At 49.1% G+C, this 21601-nt stretch overlaps 1 long non-coding RNA gene across 1 annotated transcript in view; it reads right to left on the reverse strand.

Moving 5' to 3' along the window:
• The window catches only part of LOC138302071 (uncharacterized), a 132001-nt gene that overhangs the window by 49490 nt on the left and 60910 nt on the right, over positions 1-21601 (reverse strand). The window contains exon 2 of the long non-coding RNA XR_011205257.1: positions 13353-13444. This is a non-coding gene — a long non-coding RNA (uncharacterized lncRNA). The remainder of the gene's footprint in view (positions 1-13352; positions 13445-21601) is intronic.

Raw genomic sequence — 21601 nt, forward strand, 5'->3', positions numbered from 1 at the left:
TACCATGGGTGACCTGATTTAGGTAAGTACAATGTGTCTGAATTTGCGTGTTATAGTAATTTTGTGGAGATTAACTGTAACACTAATCAATTATTTTTATCATCTATATTTCTTACATCAGCACCCAAGGGCTAGAAGAGGGGCACCACAGAGGCAGATCAGGCAGGAGCTGGGGAGGCACAGACCACCAGCGCCAATGCTGCGGGCTCTGCTCATCCCAGTAAGTCCTAATGTTTAATATTATTATTTCCCTAACTTTTACCTCTGCCCACTATTGTACCACTTTTAATTTTGCCTTCTTTACTTTTTTTAATACTGTCTCCTTTTTTCCCAATTCCCCTAATGGATAATATATATTTTTAATGTCTTTCATTGACTGTTTTCAAATCACCCTTTTATTGCGCTTTAATGATTCCCAGTCATCATCATCATAGGCTATAGCTCTGCCACTCCCTTACGCAAAGTTTTTGGTTGGCTGGACTACCTGGCTTTTCTAACATTGTGAACCATCAAAATGCCCAGAGTGATATTTTTGGTAGAAGATACTACAGTGCTAACCAAACTGTAACAATGTATTGTGATTGCATTTTTTTAGTGTAAAAATTAAGGAGAGGTGTATCTCACATCTAAAAACTGTATAATGTTTTTTTCTAGCCACATGGACCACCAGCGGAGGCGGCTCAAGTTCTGCTGCAGGTCCAGATGGAGCAGAGGCACAAGTAGTGGCATGGACGAGTGTTGATAAGTCACATTGCTTGCTTATTGATAATTAATATTACTCACTAACTACAAGGGCGTTTGTGATCCCCGCGTTACAGCTACAGTAGTGGTTGGGATACTTATGTCCTCTGCAATTCAGCAAAAGCACACTTTGGGGGTCATTACAACCCTGGCGGACGGTGTTAAAGCTGCGGTAATACCGCAAACAGGCCGGCGGACAAAAAAAGGGAATCATGACCGTGGCGGAGACCGCCAACAAAGACAGCCACTTTAACACTCCGACCGCCATGGCGGTACAGACAAGCAGCGCGACGGTCACCGCCAACAGACAGGCGGAAGACAATGTACGCCCACAGTATCACAACCCGCCAATCTGCCACCTTTTCCGGGGCGGATTCACCATGGATAAAAACACGGCGGAAACAGCTTTTGCAATGGGAAAATGCTCACCTTAACACATCCCACGAGGAAGGAGGACACCATGGAGCAGGAATTACAAATCCTACCTGCCCTTGTATTCCTACTCATCTACGAACACCAGCATCTGCGACGGCGAAGACAACGGTGATTACTGCACCTACGACATAGGGTACGGGGAGGCAAAAGTCAGGGGGACACACACGCAACACCCCCACCCCCACCCTTGCACATTACAACACACACACCAAGGCATCTCCAAACATCACAGTAACAACCCACAACCCCCCGGAAGAATGCAAACACAAAAGGAAATCAGTCCAAACATTGTAATGTACCAAAATACATGTGGCAAATATATACAGATATATATAAACTCATTCAAAAGTATATACATTACGAGAAGTAGTGCAGATATGCACATCTCAATGTCCGTGCACCACTGGTCCAAAAATGCATGGGAGAGGCCCACACAAGATACCTGTCCACAAACGGAGAGAACACTGCTGGGGCATCTGAGAGAAATACAACAAGCACCTCAGGGGGAAGGGAAGGGGGGCACCTCAGCCGGATTACAGCACCACGCCAAATCCACAACGGGGCTACATGCCCATTGATGTATCCAGGGGAGTGCAAAGCCACAGTCTCTCAAGTCTCCACAGTGGGTGGGTTGCCCACTGTACCATCCTGGGGAGTGCAAAGCCACAGTTTCTCAAGTCTCTACAGTGGGTGGCTTGCCCTATGTTACATCCTGGGGAGTGCAAAGCCACAGTCTCTCAAGTGGATAACAGTCTCCACTGGTTCTGGAGGGGGACTGGTGCCCAGAGTGCTTCATCCTGTGAAGGACAGACAGAGTGGATGCCTTTCTCCACTGGTTCTGGAGGGGGACTGGTGCCCAGAGTGCTTCATCCTGCCAAAGACTGAGGTAGTGGATGTAAATCTCCACTGGTTCTGGAGGGGGACTGGTGCCCAGAGTGCTTCATCCTGCCAAGGACTGAGGTAGTGGATGTAAATCTCCACTGGTTCTGGAGGGGGACTGGTGCCCAGAGTGCTTCATCCTGTGCAGGACAGAGTGGATGCCTTTCTCCACTGGTTCTGGAGGGGGACTGGTGCCCAGAGTGCATCACTCTCCCCGTGACGGTCCCAGTTGCGTCACTGCCCCTGCCGCTCATGGGCTAGCGATGCTCACCATGGCGGTCTTTGCCCTGTTCAGTGGTGCTTTGCCATGGCGGTCAGTGACCTGTTCAGCGGTTCTCTGCCCTGTTCAGCAGTGCTCTGCCCCATTCAGCGGTGCTTTGCCATGGCGGTCTCTGACCTGTTCAGCGGTGCTTTGCCCTGTTCAGCGGTCTTCACCATGGCGGTGATTCCCTTGTCCAGCTGTGCTTTGCCATGGCGGTCTCTGACCTGTTCAGCGGTGCTTTGCCCTGTTCAGCGGTCTTCACCATGGCGGTGATTCCCTTGTCCAGCGGTGCTTTGCCATGGCGGTCTCTGACCTGTTCAGCGGTGCTCTGCCCTGTTCAGCGGTCTTCACCATGGCGGTCTTTGCCCTGTTCAGCGGTGCTTTGCCTTGGCGGTCTCTGACCTGTTCAGCGGTGCTTTGCCCTGTTCAGTGGTCTTCACCATGGCGGTGATTCCTTTGTTCAGCGGTGCTTTGCCATGGCGGTCTCTGACCTGTGCATTGGTGTGTGGCATGACGGTCCCTCATTGCCCAGCGGGGCTGTGACAGCCGGGGCCCTCCTGGGCACTGACTCCGGTGGTGGTCTCCTGACCAGTGACGATACTTGTGCCCTCCTAGGCAATGACTCCGGCAGTGGTCTCCTGACCAGTGACGATACTTGTGCCCTCCTGGGCAATAACTCCGGCGGTGGTCTCCTGACCAGTGACGACGGTGCTGGCGGTGGCGTCCCGCCGGGAAGGATGCCGCCCTTCTCCGCTGTGCTGCTCATACCAGGCTGTTCAGACTTCTTCTGGCCCTTTCCGACCTTTGGAGGAGTCACAGCTGACTCTCCAATCCCCCTGGGACCCTTGTGAGTAGTTTTTCTTCCAGGAGTCTTCACCCGGTCCCGTCAGCCACTTTCCAACTTTAGATGCTTTACAGTGGGTGGACTGGCAGTGCCTTGGCTCCGTGTCACACTGCCTGCCCTGGTGACCGGTGCACTCCACACACCTTGAACACGCACCACTGGTACTGGAGTCTTTTTGGCTGAGGCGCTACGACGGGACTGATGACTTGGAGGGGTGGGAGGGGAAGAGGTCAACGTTGCTGAGGGACAGTTTCTGACGAACACTGGGATGGGTAGCTGGAGGGGGTTTGGGAGTGGAGGAAGAGGAGGTGGTTGTATGAGGTGTCACTTTAGGTGTTTTGGGTGCAGGTGCCGGTACTGGAGGCTGTCGTGAGGTGGATGGATGTTGGGTGCCCGCATTTGTGTACTTTGGGAGGGGGCGTAACAGACACACTGGGAGAGGACACAGGGGACGTGTAAATGGGAGTGGTGAGTGCAGGTGAGCGGGGTGAGGTGCTGGGTGTACTGGTACGAGTCCTAGTGCCTGTAGATGTAGTGCATGCAGGTGAGAGTGTAGAAGATACTGGGAAGGAGGAGGGAGAACAAGAGGAGGGGGACACAGTGGAGGCAGTGGATGTTGGTGTGTCTGCATGTGGGTGATGCTTGCGTGTGTGCCTGTGGGTTGTGTGGTGCCTATGTTTGCCTGTGATACTTTTGGGTGTTGAGGTGTATGCATGCTGGTCTGATGGTGTGCTTGGGACAGGCTGGGGTACAGGGGATTGGGTCTGGGTGGAGAAAGTTGGAAGGGGGAGGCTAGAGACAGGGACAATGGCTGCCATCAGTGCTGAGGTCAGAGATTGCAGGGTTCGATGATGAGCAGCCTGATCAGAATGAATGCCCTCCAGGAATGCATTAGTGTGTTGCAACTGCCTTTCTACACCCTGGATGGCATTCACAATGGTAGACTGCCCAACAGTGAGTGACCTGAGTAGGTCAATGGCCTCCTCACTGAGGGCAGCAGGGGTGACTGGGGCAGGGCCTGAGGTGCCTGGGGCGAAGGTGATGCCCACCCTCCTGGGTGAGCGGGCACGGGGCGAACGCTGAGGGGCTGCTGTGAGGGCGGTGCTCGTAGGGGAGGTGGCGGCTGTACCTGTAGAAGTGGGGGGCACAGATTGTGCCGCCACCACAAGGGAGCTCCCATCGGCGGATGAGTCCGTGTCGCTGGTTGGTGATCCGGTGACTGACGTGTAGCTCCCCTCGCCCTCCGTCCCACTGGTGCACTCTGAGTCCATGGTGTGGCCCTCCATGGCCATGTGGGATGCAGCTCCCTCGTGCCCCGGTGCCACTGTACCTCCCCCTGATGATGCTGATGCACAAAAGAACAGGGAGAGCAGAAAAAGGGAGAGGGGACGACAGAAGAAAGACAGGTTGAGTGCATGGCTTACCACTACCGTTGGCCGACAATACAGACACAGCAACCCCCTGCACTACGCTGTGCTCTTGGCCTCTACTGATGCAATTGCTGGGATCTGGTCTACATGGCTATGGTGGACATCTGCACACATGGATGCCACAGGGGCACCTATACCTGTACTTGGCCCACTACTGAGGTGGGGTGGAGTGCCACATGCCCTGCATTACGGAGGGGCCTAGCCTACGTATTTCCCACAGCCATCCTCCCCCATCCAGACCCCTCAACTGCTCGCCAAATCCCCAGAATGAGAGTGTACTCACCCCCTTGTGTCTGCTGTGATGCCCTCAAGCGCCCATCCATCTCCGGGTAGGCCACCCTCAGGATCCGGAACATCAGGGGGGTCATGGGGTGACGGGCACCCCTCCCACGTTGGGAGGCCATCCCCAGCTGGGCCTCCGCCGTCTTCTTGCTCCAGCGGCGAATGTCCTCCCATCTTTTCCGGCAGTGGGTGCCCCGTCTCTGGTGGACCCCCAGGGTGCGGACATCCTTGGCGATGGCACGCCAAATGTCCTTTTCTGGTGGGCGCTGACCTACATGACATGCACAAGGGAAGAAGAGAAGTCATTAGCAACTGCACCGCCCGTGTGAGTGGCCCCCATCCCTACCCTTGCCATGTGGCACATGCATTCACAGTCCTTCATGTTCACTGCACTCTGCCCCCTTCCCTCTTACAACCAGCCTTCTCCACCCAGGCATAGCCCATACAACGTGCTCCCTGTGTACTTACCTGTTGGTCTGGAGGACCGTAGAGTAGCGTGTACTGGGGGAGGACCCCGTCCACGAGCCTCTCCAACTCCTGAGCAGTGAAGGCAGGGGCCCTTTCCCCAGACGCAGCAGCCATTGTCTCTTCCAGACCGAGGTCACAGCAGCACTTGCAGTGTAGGTCCTCTCCTGTTGAAGATCAGGTATTGAGTGATTGAACAGATAGAAAATGGCAGTGATGTCCACGGCGGTGACGTCCGCGGCGGTGCGTATCATCACCGCCGGCGCACCTGTTCATTGGCTCCTGGGACCCATAGGGCATCAGGGATGTCCCAGCCTATGTTTTCCAACGTGTTGTCCAGAGTGTTGGCTGCCCTGCTGAAACACGTAAGGAGATACATCGTTTTCCCTGAGGTGGAGGATTTGGCTACAGTGAAAGGTGACTTCTATGCCCTGGGACATATCCCTAACATCATAGGTGCCATTGATGGGACCCATGTAGCTCTGGTTCCCCCCCACAGGAGTGAACAGGTGTACAGGAACAGGAAGAGTTATCATTCAATGAATGTACAGATGGTATGTTAGGCAGACCAGTACATCTCGCAGGTAAATGCTATGTTCCCTGGCTCAGTGCATCACGCCTACATCCTGCGGAATAGCAGCATCCCTTATATGATGGGTCAACTCCAGAGGCACAGGGTGTGGCTATTAGGGGACTCTGGTTACCCCAACCTGTCCTGGCTATTGACCCCAGTGAGGAATCCCAGGACCAGGGCAGAGGAACGCTACAATGAGGCCCATGGGCGGACCTGGAGGGTGATCGAACGCACCTTCAGCCTCCTGAAGGCCAGGTTCAGGTGCCTCCATATGACAGGTGGTTCCCTATTCTACTCACCGAAGAAGGTGTGCCAGATCATTATCGCCTGCTCGATGCTTCGCAATCTTGCTTTGCGACGCCAGGTGCCTTTTCTGCAGGAGGATGGTCCAGATGACGGTGTTGTGCCAGCTGTGGAGCCTGTGGAGCCTGTGGACAGTGATGAGGAGGAAGCTGAGGAAGAAGACATCGACAACAGGGAGTCAGTCATACAGCAATATTTCCAGTGACACACAGGTGAGAACATATTCATTTTTACCATTCAATTAACTTTCACACATCTACCTCTATCCTGCATGTCATTTAATAGCAGTATTTGGTCACTGAGTTGTACCTTTCTATTATGGTTTCACAGGTGTGGTTACCAACATGTGTCATCTGCTTGCATCCTTCAAGGACTTGTGATGTGTGACATAGGTATGTTGGCTTTACAATTGGAAATGCATTATGACACGGTCATTGATAATACATATTTTCCAAATCATAGACCGAATCCAGATATTTTTGTGGTTCAAGGGTGTTTATTGAAGTGCTCAAAAATGGAGCAGGGTTGTAAAATGGTGATGGGGGACGGTGGAGGAATGTCCATGGCAGAGTCCAGTCCATTGGTCACACAGGTGCACTGCCCATATGGGCATAGGAAGTGGAGATGGGGCAGTTTAAGTATGACAGGGTAACAAAGTGGGACAGTGGGAGGACAATCAGGGTGGTCTCATTTCCTGGCGGGGGTCTTGCCATCTTGCTCTGTCCTGTTCCTGGATCTCAGGGACCGCTTGCGTGGTGGTTGTCCATCTGCAGGGGGTGGGGTGCTGGTGTGGTGGTCCTGTGTTCCTGTGCCTCCGTCCCCTGGACTGTGTGCCCACTACCACTGCCCCCAGGTCCCGGATTGTCTTGGGGTGGTGGGTTCTCCTGGGTTCCCTGTAGTGGTGGACACACCGCTGATTGACGTGTCCTGGTTACGGAGGTATGGGCCCGCTGGGTGGGTGCTGTGCTGGTGTTACCAGAGGGTGGAAGGTCAGTGTTGGGCTGTGCCTGTGCAAGGGGAACGGACTGTCCCGAGGCCCACAATGGTCCGGGCTGGTCATCAGGATCCAGTAGGGCATAGATGCTATCGTCACTGTGGGCCTCTTCTGTGGGTGGAGTGGAGTTGTCTGGACCCTCCGGTGTGGTGACGTTCCTTAGTGGTCCTGCAGGGACATAAGATCATGATTATTGCATGTGTGTGTGTAATGGTGTGCAATGGGTGGGTGTGTACCCCAGTGCAAACATTCCTGTGTGGGGGTTTGTGTGATGATGGTTAGGGGGTTGTTCTGGGTATGTGCAGTGAGCATGCTTTGGTGAGGGGTGACCATGCTTAGTTGTGTCATGCAGGGCTTGGTGTTGAGATGGGTGGTTTGTGTTATTGGTACATTAGTGAGGAGTTGTAGTGATAGGGGAGGGGGTGAGGGTAGGGGTGTGTGATAGCATGTAGGTAGGGTGGGGGATATGATAGTTAAGATTTGACTTACCAGTGTCCATTCCTCCACCGACTCCTCCGAGGCCCTCTGGATGCATCATGGTCAAGATCTGCTCCTCCCATGTTGTTAGTTGTGGGGGAGGAGGTGGGGGTGCGCCGCCAGTCCGCATAACCGTAATGATGTGCCTGGAGACCACAGAACGCACCTTCCCCCGTAGGTCGTTCCACCTCTTCCTGATGTCCTCCCGATTTCTTGGATGCTGTCCCACTGCGTTGACTCTGTCGACTATTCTTCGCCATAGCTCCATCTTCCTGGCTATGGATGTGTGCTGCACCTGTGAGCCAAATAGCTGTGGCTCTACCCATAGGATTTCCTCCACCATGACCCTGAGCTCCTCCTCGGAAAACCGGGGGTGTCTTTGGCGTTACATGGGGTGGTGTGGGTGATGTGTGGGGTGGTGTCAGTGTTGATGTGTGTGATAATGTGTAGTGGTGTGTGGTGTATTGTGCGTGTAATGTTGTATGTGTGATGGTGTTGTGTGCCTCTGTGTGGTGGGGTTCTCAGTTGCTGTGCTCTCTGTCTCTCTGGCCTTCGGTCGTGAATTGTGGTCGTAGGGGTTTGTGGGTGATGTGGGTGTGTGTTTTATATTGTGTTGGGTATGTGGGAGTGGTGTGTGGGTGTGTGTATCAGGTGTATGTATTTGGAATTGTCCAATGTGGCGGTGTTTTGGAGATGTGTGTGAATTTTGAGCGCAGCGGTGTGTACCGCCAATGGAATACCGCGGTTGAAAGACCGCCGCGTGGATTCGTGGGTCGTGATAGCATGGGCGTGTTTCTGTTGGCGTGGAGGTGGAGGTTTTGTTTTCGCCAGTTTTCCACTGACCTTTAGTGTGGCGGACTTGTGTGGGTGTCTGAATTTCGGCGGATTTCAAGATGTGTGTCATAATAGCTGAGGCAGAATTCCGCGGCCGCGGCGGTGTATTGGCAGTCTTCTGCACGGCGGTAAGCGGCTTTTACCGCCAATGTTGTAATGACCCCCTTAATGTATGCTAAAAATGATGGCTTGATGGAGACGAGAAAGAATGAAAACTTTAAAAAAAAGGATGGGTGAAATGAGCGAAAGGGCTGGATATGTGGGTGGGTGAAATGATACGTGGGTGAGTATTGGTTAAATAGATGGATGGATGAAAGGATGATTGAAAGAATGGGTGGATAGTGGATACTGAATAGATGGATAATGTATTGTGAATTGTGATGAAAATCTGGATGAGAGGAAGTAAAGCTTAAATAATGGTGGCTATGGGTGACTAACATAGTGGGAAGAATGAAAGTATGATTGAATAATTGCTTGGATGCAAAAACAAATGAGATTTTCGGTAGAGGGTCATGCTGCTCACCTACTTTGTTTACTTCATGTTTTATGGTTATCAAAGCTATGGTTTAAAGTGCAGGGTATTTTAATTTGTGTTTTAATCCCTTTACTCCCTGTATTTGTTAAACAAGTCACACATGTATGCCACCCATCATCATCACTGATCAACTTCCTCCCTGCCCATGGAATATGAGCACCCATGATCGAAGAAGTGCAGTATAGTTCAATTTGTGCCTGAGGTGCTGGCTGTGCAATGTGCGTCTGCTTCAGTTAATGTGTCATTTACAAAGTTTTCAATGCATTGCAAACCAAACACACAAGGTGTGTTGTTTTCCTCTCGCCCACTCAGTCACCTCTTAGTACTTCACTCCTTTACTCTTCCGTAAGTTCTTCCAGTCCAGCCTACCAAACGAATTGAGAAATGTATTCTTGCCATGTGCCACCTTTTTTGGTCATGTGAAGTGTTTCCAAAATATATTTCATGGTTTCCCATGCCAGATTTATTTCACACTAGTTGAGATTTTTCCCTTTATACTTTTATCCACAAAGGGACTGAATAAGCCAAATCTTATGCACATGATGAGGCGATGATTGTTTACACACCTCTATTCTATAACAAAAGCTCTACTTACCCGCCTAATCCATCTGCTTTACTCTGCAGTAGAGTATGTCAAGTTTTCTTCCCAGTGAATCAATTTGTTTAAAATAATTTTTCGTGGTGGGAGATGCCAGTGAGTAAAGTGGGACTACTAGGTGCCCGACTTGATTTCAAGATTGGCATAAGGGATGCTCTGTGATGAACGTGCCAAATACAATCTACATAGCCCGTTCCTTTCCCTGTAGTGCAGTGGATTGTTTTTGCCACTGTCTACTTATGGCAGATAGGATAAATAATATATCTACATTTTATACATGACATGTGTGACATATCTTATTCATTTATCTGCCTCTTTTGGGCATTTGGGGATTGGCCATTGGAATTACAGATAGATAATTGTCAACTACAGCTGCCCTAGCAGCAGACAGCTGCAAAGTATTTGAAGCACTGGCTAGCATGCCTCCATTCATTTGGCAAAACAACTTGTACTGCATAGTGCATAATGCCTCGCACATAAAAGAGAGGTCATTCATTTTTATTTTTCCACTAAAAGCAACTGTTTAGTTAATAAAATAGCCTTTAAAAGAAAAAAAAGAAAATCACCGTTTTTTTTTATTTGGTGTTATTCTGCCTTAATTATGTTCTGCTAGACAATCAGTGCTTTTTATATGAGTCATGTCTGGATAAACAAGTCAAGGGATAGCTTAGACTCTCAACCAAGCCATGCTCTGCTGAGTTTTCGCTCACTCCTCTGAGTACAAACCTTTCAGAGACCTTCTTCAGCTGCTCAGGATAGCTTGGCCCTTCGCATTGTCCTCCTTACTAACTTCCCACATGAAAATCTCAAAAGGGAGCAGCATCTGTATCAGTCATTTGAGCCTCTACTGTCTTCGTTTGTAGGACCACTGATGCAGGTGGATTTTGAGATGAAGGTGGTGGTAGACTCAATGTGTGTTGTGATGCAGTCACCGTATGCAGTGGTGTCTCATTCCCGACTCTGAGTCTTCCTCTGCCATTGTGAGGCTGCTGAGGCGGGTGATTCTGGTGCACTTCTGGGACAGGGATGCTTTGCATGAGGATGTCACCCTCTTCTTCATCACCTTCCACAGCGATGTGACCAGTTGTAGCAGTTGTTTTCTGGCTCTACTCACCTTCAGCACTGTGACCATGTTCAGCAATTTTTTAAGGTCCTCCTCCCACCAAACTGAATGATGTTGTTTCATGTGGGTCATCTGGCATTCACTACCATATTGTGAACCAGGCTTACCTCAATAAACACTCATATGGCAAATGGAGCATATCACAATGTTCTCCTGTTTGCTAATCGTAAAAAAATGCCAAATAGGGGAGAAGTACATTCTTATTGGCCTGCTGCCAATGCCTGAAAAAGAACTGGTGGTAGGCGGGTGTATCGATTGCCTCTCTGCAGTGTATACTTCTGCTGAGGTACGGGGTGGTGCAGGTCTCTGCTGGTGTCTTACAAATATGGGAGCTGGCGGTGCTGCCTGTGGCACATCCCTCGGAGCAGGTTAGATAGTAATGTTGGACTCCTCTGTGTCAGTTTCCATAATGACTGGCTCATCACCATCATCCTCCTCATCTTCATCTCTTTCCATGATTCTAATTCTTTCTGTAAATTTAATTTTCCCTTGCCTCTCTTGACCTCTCCCAGACTCTAGCCCCGATTCATAAAGGTAAACTTAGTTGTTTGGGCTATACTTAGACCAAATGTCTGAGTTTATGACTTTGGGAATTTATAAAGGGCATTTATGAATAGTATCTTTACATCCACAATCGGGGTGGATCCCCTGGCCAGCACCCTTGTAAAACACAGTGTCTGTTGTGCAGACAGTGCGTATTGTGGGTGCTGGTGCCCTCTGCGGGCCCAATCACGAGCCGGCGACAATGCTGCTGCAACTTTCCGGCTGGGCTGATGGGCGGAAACCGTAGTTTCCACCTGTTAAACCAGCAGGAAAGTCATAATAAGTCAGGCGTGGTGGTCGCCACTGCAGTGGCACCAACCTGTCAGGAGTTTGGCAGACGGGTATCCCTTTCCACCCAACTTGTAATTAGGGCATTAGACTTTGGCAGGTGGGTACTCCCGTCTGCCATAGTATGGTAATAATTCAAGCCCACAGTCTGATCTTTGTTAAGGGATGACAGTGGTTCAGGTTGCAATCAGCCATGGCGGCACTGATCTCAGTGCCTCCCTGCTCAGTGAAACCTTGTTCTCTGCCAGCCTTGTCATTGTGTTTTCACTGCCATGAAAAGACTGGAAGGGAACAACTACAGGGGGGCACAGAGGGGCCCCTGCACTGCCCATGCACATGGCACACGCAGTGCAGGAGTACCCCTCCACCCTCCCAATGCGCACTGTCTGCTGTGCATTGCTCTATTACGAGCCGACGACAATGCTGCCGCGACTTTCCCACTGGGCAGACTGGCAGAAACCTTGGTTTCAACCAGTCAACCCAATGGAATATTCCTAGTGGGACTGGCGGGGAGGTCGCCGGAATGGCAGCGACCATCCCACCAGGAGTTTGAGACACAGGTGTTCCTGTCTGCCAAACTCATAAACAGGCCCTTAGGTGCAGGAAAAGAGAGTCCAAGTATATAATTGAACTTGACAGCAAGAGTCCAGGAGGTTTGGATCTGGATGAAGAGTTAAATGTACATTTCTATGAGGACTATTGTTAGTATACACGTTTTTGCTGCTGCTTTGCTTCTAGCTGAATCTTACAACAATTTTGGTATGTATTTTTATTACAGGAGGAAAGGAAGGGGGTTCTTGAATATGATCTCAGGAGACAGAAGGATAGGTTTCCCAACACTTTTCTTCACCTTCACAGTGGTGGTGTTCTGAGTACAAGACAGATAAGAGTTTTGTTGTTGTTTGGTTTTGTTTTGACTTTTGACACCTGGATGTCACTTTCTTTTGTCATGGAGTACTGATGCAGATGTTTGGGGGTGGATGGGATTTAGGATGGGGCTTGTGTTGGGCTCACTACAGTATCAAATTGATATGTTCCTTCCACCCACTTGGACTGGAGTGATCTGTATGTAAACCCATTCCTTGTCATGGGGCAGGTCACAGTATACATATGTTTCCAATAGTTGTGTCATATTTTTCTGTATTTATTCTGTTATTTACATCATTTCATAGATATTTTGTAATCATATTTTGTGTTATCTTTGCCCACTTGGGCTCTTCTGGCCTGTTATCTGTTTGGACCCTATGTCATTTATAGCACTTTGCATGTGGTATGCTCTTGGTGACTACTCTACACCTGGCTGTTATACTCAGCTGTTTATTTCAGTTTGAGAATCTACTTGGCTGTATTAGGTTTCATAAAACATAAAATACTAAACAGGTTCTTCTTTTGTAGAACAGACTAAGGCTAGACTTTGCTGTTGGCCTCTGCCCGAGTACCTGAGAGACACTAAGGACCTCATTCCGAGTTTGGTGGTAACCTGACCGCCACTCCGGCAACGGTGTTATGACCGCCGCAAGGGTGGTGGTGCAGAATGCCATATAACGAGTAAGGCGGTGAACCCAACGCAACACAGACAACTCACCGCCAGCACCGCCACCGCCAACGAGTGGCCAACTTCATGCTGGCAGAAGCCAAAGTCCCACCCACCATATTCCAAGTCACCAGACCACCAGGATCTACGGGGTGGGGTGGCCGCTACAAAAAACCTGGTGGAAACAGAAAGTACAAAAGGAGACACCCACCTCCAGGCACAGAGACACGTCAGCGGCCGCTGTGGCAAACGAACTGCTAGTCTTCCCAGTGTTGTAGTCTGCCATACACCTTCAGGGCCCACCTACAACAATGAAGATGACAACCGTAAGTACGAGTAGCACAGAGGGGAGGAAATGGCTGTGATACATTCCCACACATCTCGCACAGACAGCGAAGGCCACACACATGCACACACAGCATACGTCAATGCCAAGTACCCAATATAAACACAAAGCCAAGCAGATACATGCCAAACATACAGCACAACACACACAAACACCACCAACACACCCCATAACCACACATCGACAACTAGACTACAAACACCTCAACGCAGGCATAACAAGGTACGTTGTACAACACCATACATACACACACCATGAACTGTATGTAGCAATGACACACTATCAATAGCTGTGAGCACACATCTAAACAATAAGACAGGTGACACATCACGTACAACCAATCAAGGAAATCCACAAATGCAGGCCCATACACACGGACTCATACTACACCCCATACAATCCCACAAGCAAGCAGACAGACACATTACAACATGCCCATGGCACAACCCATCTACTCAGCGCATGCAACAACACAGACACAACCAACACACAGACCCCACACTCCATTGCACGCAGATGTCACACCACCATTTAGAAGGAAACCAGGACAAGCTTCTCTACTTGACAAACACAGCAATGTGGGCACTTGTATTCAACAACAAAATATAAAAAATAAACTATATACAATATGTGCCGAAGGCAAGCCCAATATCCAGAAATTCAGGACACATTGTCCAAAAATCATGGTCCCAACTTGACTCCTGACAGCAAATAAGCCTCTACTTCATAGGGGCATCAATGGTTCAGGCAGGAACCTCAGGGGTGTGGGGTTGTGAGGGTGGCTTGGATGTGGTGACTTTGACACTGGGAGGGGTGGATTTCTTTCTGGGTGGAGGAGCAGGGGAAACACCAGAGGGAGTACTCGAGGAATGGGAGGTGGAAGGGCCTGAGAGGGACAGGGGGACACGGCGTTTACAGGGAACACGGGGTGGGAGAAGAATAGGGAAGAGGTCTAGGGCGGCAAGGAAAACTTTCTTAGGTACACGGGGATGGTCACATGATTGAGGGTTGGGAGTGGAGGTAGTGGGAGTGATCATCTGACGTGTTGGTGTGCTGTACGTGGATGCCGGTGTGTGCAATGTGTGAATGTGTGTGGTGGGTGAATGCTGGGTGGGATAGTGGGTGCGTGTGCATTTATTAGGAGGAGGGGAAATAGATGCAGGGAGAGCGAATGGGAGATGTGTGAGTGAATGTTGCGGTGGTGTGTGCAAACGAGGTGGATGTGCTGCAGGTGGCAGAGATGGTAGTCCTGGTGAGTGAAGATGTGGTATGTGGGGTGTGTGTCTGTGAGCCTACTGTTGTGATGATTGAGGGTATGACAGGAATGCCAGCAGGACCAGTGTGTGATGAAGCAGTGCTGGCAGGTGTGAGTGGAGATGTGACTGTAAGGGAAGAGATAGAGGGGAAGTATCTGTTGTTGTGTCTGCAGATGTGTGTTGTGTGTGTGCATGCCTGTGTGAACATTTGAGATGCCCATGACTGTCTTTTGTAGTGGGTGTATGGTGGTCTGTAAGTGTGCTTTGGATGGGTCTAGGGAGAGGGGTTGTGGATTGGGAACAGGTAGCTGGAGGGGGGACAGAAGATGAAGGGACACTGGCTTCCATCAACGAGGAGGTCAGAGCCTGAAATGATCTCTGTAGGCCAGACAAGGAACAGTGAATACCTTCCAGGAACACACTGGACTGCTGCATCTGGGATGCCAGTCCCTGGATGGAATTCATGATGGTTGTCTGCCCCACAGAGATGGACCTCAGGAGGTCAATAGCCTCCTCATTGAGGGCAGCAGGGCTGCCTGGGGAAGGGGCAGAGGTGCCTGTGGCGAAGGAGATGCCCACCCTCCTGGGGGAGTGGGCACGGGCAACTGGGTGGGGTGCTACAGGGAGGGTGGTGTTGGTAAGAGGGGTGGCTGACAAGGATGGAGCTGGGGTGCTCACAGTTGGGTCCGCCACTGCCAGGGAGCTGCCATTGGAGAAGGAATCTGTATCACATGTGTTGGATTCTCCAGTCTCCCCATGGTGCTCCCCTGGCCCCCCGTCCTCGCCCCCCGTCCCACTGGTTCCCTCGGCTTCACTGGTGACAGCCTCTTGGGTCGCGTGGGCTGCTGCATCCCCACTCGCCGGTGCCCTTCAGGGAACTGGTCGCCCAGTTGAAGCCAGACCTCCTGCTAGGTTTGAGAAATCCCCATGCCATTCCTCCAACAGACCAGGTGTTGTCAGTCCTTCATTTTCTGGTGAGTGGCTCTTTTCAGGTTACAGTGGGACTGGCTGCAGGGTTTTCACAGCCCCAGCTCAGTAAGGTGTTGCAGGATGTGCTAAATGCCCTGCCCAAGCATGTGCACAGGTACATTAGGTTCCCACACTGTCCTGAATTGCCCATTGTAAAAGCAGCCTTCTACAACATATCAAATGTCCCACATGTAATTGGGGCCATTGATGGGACTCACATCCCCTTGAACCAATGAACAGGTCTGCAGAAACCGGAAGAGTACATATTCACTCAAGGTACAAGTGGTGTGTCTTGCAGACCAATACATAACACATGTTAGTCTAGTCTAGTCTAGTCAGTAGCGAGCGCACATCCCAAATTATAAGAAACAGCTCCCTAGGAATCACTTGCCAGGCGACTGGTACACTAATGTAAACTAACTAGACATGCAGTCTATAGAGTAAGTGACCGGAGCCAAGTAGACATACATTCTTAGACACATGCAGGTCTTTCATTTTTGAGATGGAGAAGTAATTTTGATTCTTTCCTTGGTCCTGATGAAGCGTCACCGGATCTTTGTGACCCACGAGATGTGAAACATGTTGACACATTAGAGAGGGTGGCAGGTAATGTCCTTCCCTCCACGCCATTGACCAATTAGAGAGGGTGTTAGGTAATGTCTTTCCCCCGTGTGACTTACATTGAGAGAGTAGTTAAGCATTATTACTTTCAACACACTCCACCTGCTTTTTTAATCTTGGCCCTAACCTCTTGCTGACTCAATACATTTATGACGATAAGCTTGGTTTTGAGACAATTTTTTTATTTTTTCCTGCTCTCCTTTATTTGTTGATCTGGTGAGGTTGCATATCCTGTCTCACTGTTTTCTAAGGCACTTAAGGAGTGAACAAGATCTCCGGTAAAGAGCCCTGTTTACATTGCAGCGCCAGTCTGACGAGGAGCATGCCCAATGATGAAGCATGACATACAATTGGATATGTGAGGGTTCTTGCTCTTAACAATAGGATTGCCCTGTGTCTTCTTCTTCTTTCTGGAACAGTGTACCTAATACTTTTATAGACTATGCTTGGGAGGCACTGGACCATTAATCTCCCTGTCCCTCTTGTTTATTACAGTCATGTCCTGTACCTGCCTTATCCCTTAGCCTACGATTGCACTTCCACTGGCCCTTGTCCCCTGTGCCTGTGCCCCTGGTACAGTGTGCCCCCTCCCACTGACACCAGGACCATCATTGTCTTCGGTTTGCAACTTTGACTCCTGCCCCTGTCCTGTGGGGCACACTGATGTTTGATGTGACCTTGGGGCACTGGTATGGGGAGGTGGGCTCTGCTGTGCATTGGCTACCACAGGGGAGGTGCTTTCAATTGTGGGCAGGGTGATGCTGGTGGTGGTGGACTGACCACTCATGCCTGATGGGCCATGTTCGTCGTCCATATCCAGACTTCCAGGGGAGTCCTCCACTATTGGACCTGCTTCCAGGCCTGGGCTTTCTGTCACTGTACGCCTCTGCTGTGTGGCAGTACTTGGGAGACTTGTGTAATGAGAGGTATTGTGTCAGATGATGGCATTGTGGAAGTGACACACATGGTTGAATGCCATCATTACTGGATTTGCAGCGCAGTAATGGCATTGACAGTAACAGTCCACTGCTTGTGTTACCATCAGTGGAATGTTGCAATGGGCCTATTTTGCAAAATAATTAATATTTATCTTGCTACTGTCATTGCCATGTACTGATGTGCATTCCTTATACTTATTGGTGATGGGGAGTGTCATGGTTTAACATGCAATTCCAGAGATGTGAAGTGGATGTAGCAGTCATGCAAGGTTAGGGAGTGTTGCATTGTGGTAGTTATGGTACTGGCTGCAGTGCGGGGTATCCATGCACTAGGTGGGCCTCTGAGGGAATGGTATCAGTAGGGGTCTGTGGAATGCCAGGGTGGGTATTGGGTCTATTATGGGCTTGTGCACGTTAGGGTGGTGTGAGGGGGTGAAAGAGTGGTGGGGGTACATGCTGTGCACGGGGACATATTGGCCGGGGAGTACAGTTGACTTAGCAGTGTCCAGTCCACTAGGTATTCCCGTCAGCACTTCTGGATGTAGAATGGCTAGGACCTTCTCCTCCCATGGTGACAATTGTGGGGGAAGCGGTGGGGCCCATCACCAGTCCTCATGACTGTGATTTGGTGCCTGGAAGCCATGGCCCGTACCTTCCCCCATAGGTCGTTCCACCTCTTCCTAATGTCCTCCCTTGTGCGTGGATGGTTCCCCACTGCATTCACCCTGATGACTATCCTCTGCCATAAGTCGTTCTTACGGGCTATGGATGTCTGCTGGACCTGTGCTCCAAACAGTGGCAGCTCCACTCTGACGATTTCGTGAACCATTACCCTCAGCTCCTCGTCTGTGAATCGTGTTTTTTTTTTGTGGTGCTTTGGTGGTTGTGTTGTGGGTGAGGGCGTATGTTGTACAGGGATGCTGGGTGTGCTGTTTGTTGGTTTGAGTTTGGGTAGTGGTATGTGTGTGAGCTCTGTGGTGTTTGTGTGCAGTGGTGTGTTGTGTGATGCGTGTTCAGTGTGATGGTGCCTGTGGTATCTAGTTGCAGTGCCTCCTTTCAGTGTGCTCTTGCCTTGCTCTGTCACAGTTTATGGTTGCAACAATTTCTGGGTATGTGGGGGGGGGGTGTTTTGTAGTGCTGTGGACAGGTGTGTGTATGCGTCTCAGGTGATGGATAATGGTATTGTCCAATGTGGTGCAGTGTTCTGGTGGTGGTGGTGCCTCTTTTCCCTCAGCAGTTCGGATCACCAATGGATTTCAGCCATGATAAGACTGCAGTGCTGATTTGTGAATCGTTATTTGACGGGCGGGATGTTCTCTGCGTGGTGGTGCTAGTGGTGCAGCCACCTCCTTCACGCCATCGTTTCAACCAATGGTGTTGTTTTGTGGGTGTATTTTGGGCAGTGTTGTGTTTATGACTCGTCATGCGGCGATCTGCACACTGCCATCACTTGCAGTCTTTCGCGGCTGCTTGCACGGCGGTCTTCGGTAATGACCGCCAAACTCAGAATAATCACATGAGTGCTGTCCTGCTGGGTTCTGGGGCCTTAGATGTGTGCTCCTCTGGTTGTTTGGGCATCAGAAGAAGATTTGTGATCTTTTCTAAGCTTTTCATTCACAGCTTTAGTGAAACCTGCAGAAAAAAGTGTTTGACCAGCTGTTCCACTGCAACATATCAAATTTCATGCGGAGATATCTCCCCACCTCTGAAAAAATCTCGAAGTTCCATTCTGAGGTGGACTTAGAAATGTTTCAGCTAGAAATTTCAAATGTTCCAGTGCACCAGCAGGACCAACTTGCTTCAGATATTCAGCCTTTGGTTCGATGGCGGGTGCTACAGTTTCAGTGGCTTCCCATGCAGAGACTTGTTTGGGACTTGGAAGAAATGACAACATTTTTCTTCAAGAAAGTGACAAAGTCCCTTTTTGAAGTGGAACTTAGAAAGCTTTTAAAACTTTTTGACTTCAAGACTTTTGCCAAGACCAGTCTACTCCATGTATTGGACCAAGGCTCCATCGTGATCTGCTCAAAATTGCATCTTGGGTGTGGTCCACTTACATTGAGCATTGTAGTTTTCTTGCTTTTTTACTAATTCTTCATAAATTCATATCTCTGGTTCCCCTTACTGTGTTTTTGTCATTTTGGCCTTATTGTATTTATATAACTGAGCCAACTATTCAAAATTTGCATGTGGAGGTTTATTGTGTGACTTGTACTCCTGTTTAGGCACTCCTTTAATATTTTAAATATTGCATTTTATGTTATCCTGACTGCTTTGTGTCATGTTAGGAGGGACTGAACACAAATCTTTTTATGTGATTTGTTTGACAGCTAGCAGGTGGTCACCTTGTCCTTTGATGTGAACATTTGTTCACCCAAATAGTACTAATTTGGTGTGTTATAGCTGCAGTTTTAGACAATAAAAAAAGTGGCAGAGCACAGGGTTTGGATGGCACGGACTAAGCCTTCTTTCATAGAACATGCATTATATAAAAAAAACTCCAAAAATGGAGTGAGAATTGATGGCAGCATTCATAACTGGTGTAATGTTGTTAAACATTTCTTTGCACTAGTACATATGGAGCAAGTGCTGGCTACTCAATTCAGTAGAGAAGAGAAGAAAACATTGCTATTACTATCCAATGGCGCTTGAGAAATGGAAGGCAGGTGATGCAATCGGGTAGGGGCCAAGAAAACCTAGCCTAGAGACCGGATGGCATATCCACAGAAAATATTGCATGAGCTGTGTGGAGCAGGTGAAGCAAATAGCCCGCAGCCACCCTATCTCCTAAAGGTTTTATCTATTTTCCCTTCTGTTCTTTAGCCACTGCCCACCAGAATAGGGCAAGTGGGTGAGAGCATGACCTAAGGCTCGGTGACACTCTGAAACATTATTGAATGTATGACACTGCAGGCAGTCATGAAAATATTGTATGTCTTCCGTTCTCTGACTGTGGCTTTCTTACAGGGACATTTGTGGAAACCTCCACTGTATGCCTCCTATGTGTGTGGTGCTCTGCCATTAAAGGCATGAACACACTAACTAGGCTATCCAGAAAGAGAGATTGTGTATTGGCATAGAGGGAAAATGAGACATAATAGAGGTAATGAAGCAAATAAGAAGGATGCGGCAAGGCATTAGAGAGGCGGATAGTCTAATGTGTTCAGTTTGTTGATTTATGGGGGGAGGAATCGATATTTTCACTGTTCAGTCCAAATGTAATTGAAAAAATTAACATTCTTGGCTTCTCCAAGCTCATCAGTGTCCCAACTCCTTCACCAGAACATTATTTGACCTAATTTCCACGACTACTAAACTCCTCCTTATCAACTCAGGTATACTCAGAATGGTGTTATCAACTGAAGGAATATATCAACCATGTATGTTGAAAGAAAAGTGATAAAGCATTGGCAAAGAGTCTACAAAAAGAAGTAATTGAAACTAGTTTAGGTATGTGGCTAAAAAGCCTGAATAAGGAAGTATAGGGCCAGACATGAGAAGGGATTGCCAGAAGTCTGCTTGAAGAAATGGGGTTGGGTGATCTGAATTTGAGAATGTCAGAGTCCATGTATACAGTGGTAGAGAGCTCCACAGAGATGAACTTTACACATGAATAGCATTCCCCTGAATGTCTTGTATCTAGTTAGAAAGATAGACTTCAGGACAAAATTGAAGACTTTAGACATCAGGTGGAAAGATAAATGACATACAACTTTGACAGGTATTTTGGTCTCGGCTATGTAAGGCTATTTGGATGAGATAGGCAAATTTCATGTTTACTCTTTCACTCATAGGAAGATAATGTAGGGCCTTCAGCAATAGCATGATGTGGTCTTTTTTTCCATGACTACACCATGATTGTTAGACCTGACAGCCTTAGGGTGGTCACCCCTAACTTTTTGCTTGCCTCCCTCCACTTTTTAGATACTGTTTTTGCTGGTTTTAGGACTCTGCGCACCACTGCTAATCAGTGCTAAAGGTGCATATGATTTCTCCCTTTGAACATGATGACACTGGATCATACCCAAATGGAATATTTAATTTACTTATAAGTCCCTAATAAAGTGCACTATGTGGGCCTAGGGCCTGTAGATTAAATGCTACCAGTGGGCCTGCAGCACTGATTGTGCCGGCCACTTAAGTAGCCCCTTAAACATGTCTTAGGCTTGCCATTGCAAGGCCGTGTGAGCAGTTTCACTGCCAATTTGACTTGCCATTTAAAAGTACTTGCCAAGCCTAAAAATCCCCTTTTTCTACATATGAGTCACCCCTAAGGTAGGCCCTAGGTAGGACATGTACCTGTGTAGTTTACATGTCCTGGTAGTGTAAA

Source organism: Pleurodeles waltl, chromosome 6, assembly GCF_031143425.1.
Source record: "Pleurodeles waltl isolate 20211129_DDA chromosome 6, aPleWal1.hap1.20221129, whole genome shotgun sequence".
Lineage (NCBI taxonomy): Eukaryota > Metazoa > Chordata > Amphibia > Caudata > Salamandridae > Pleurodeles > Pleurodeles waltl.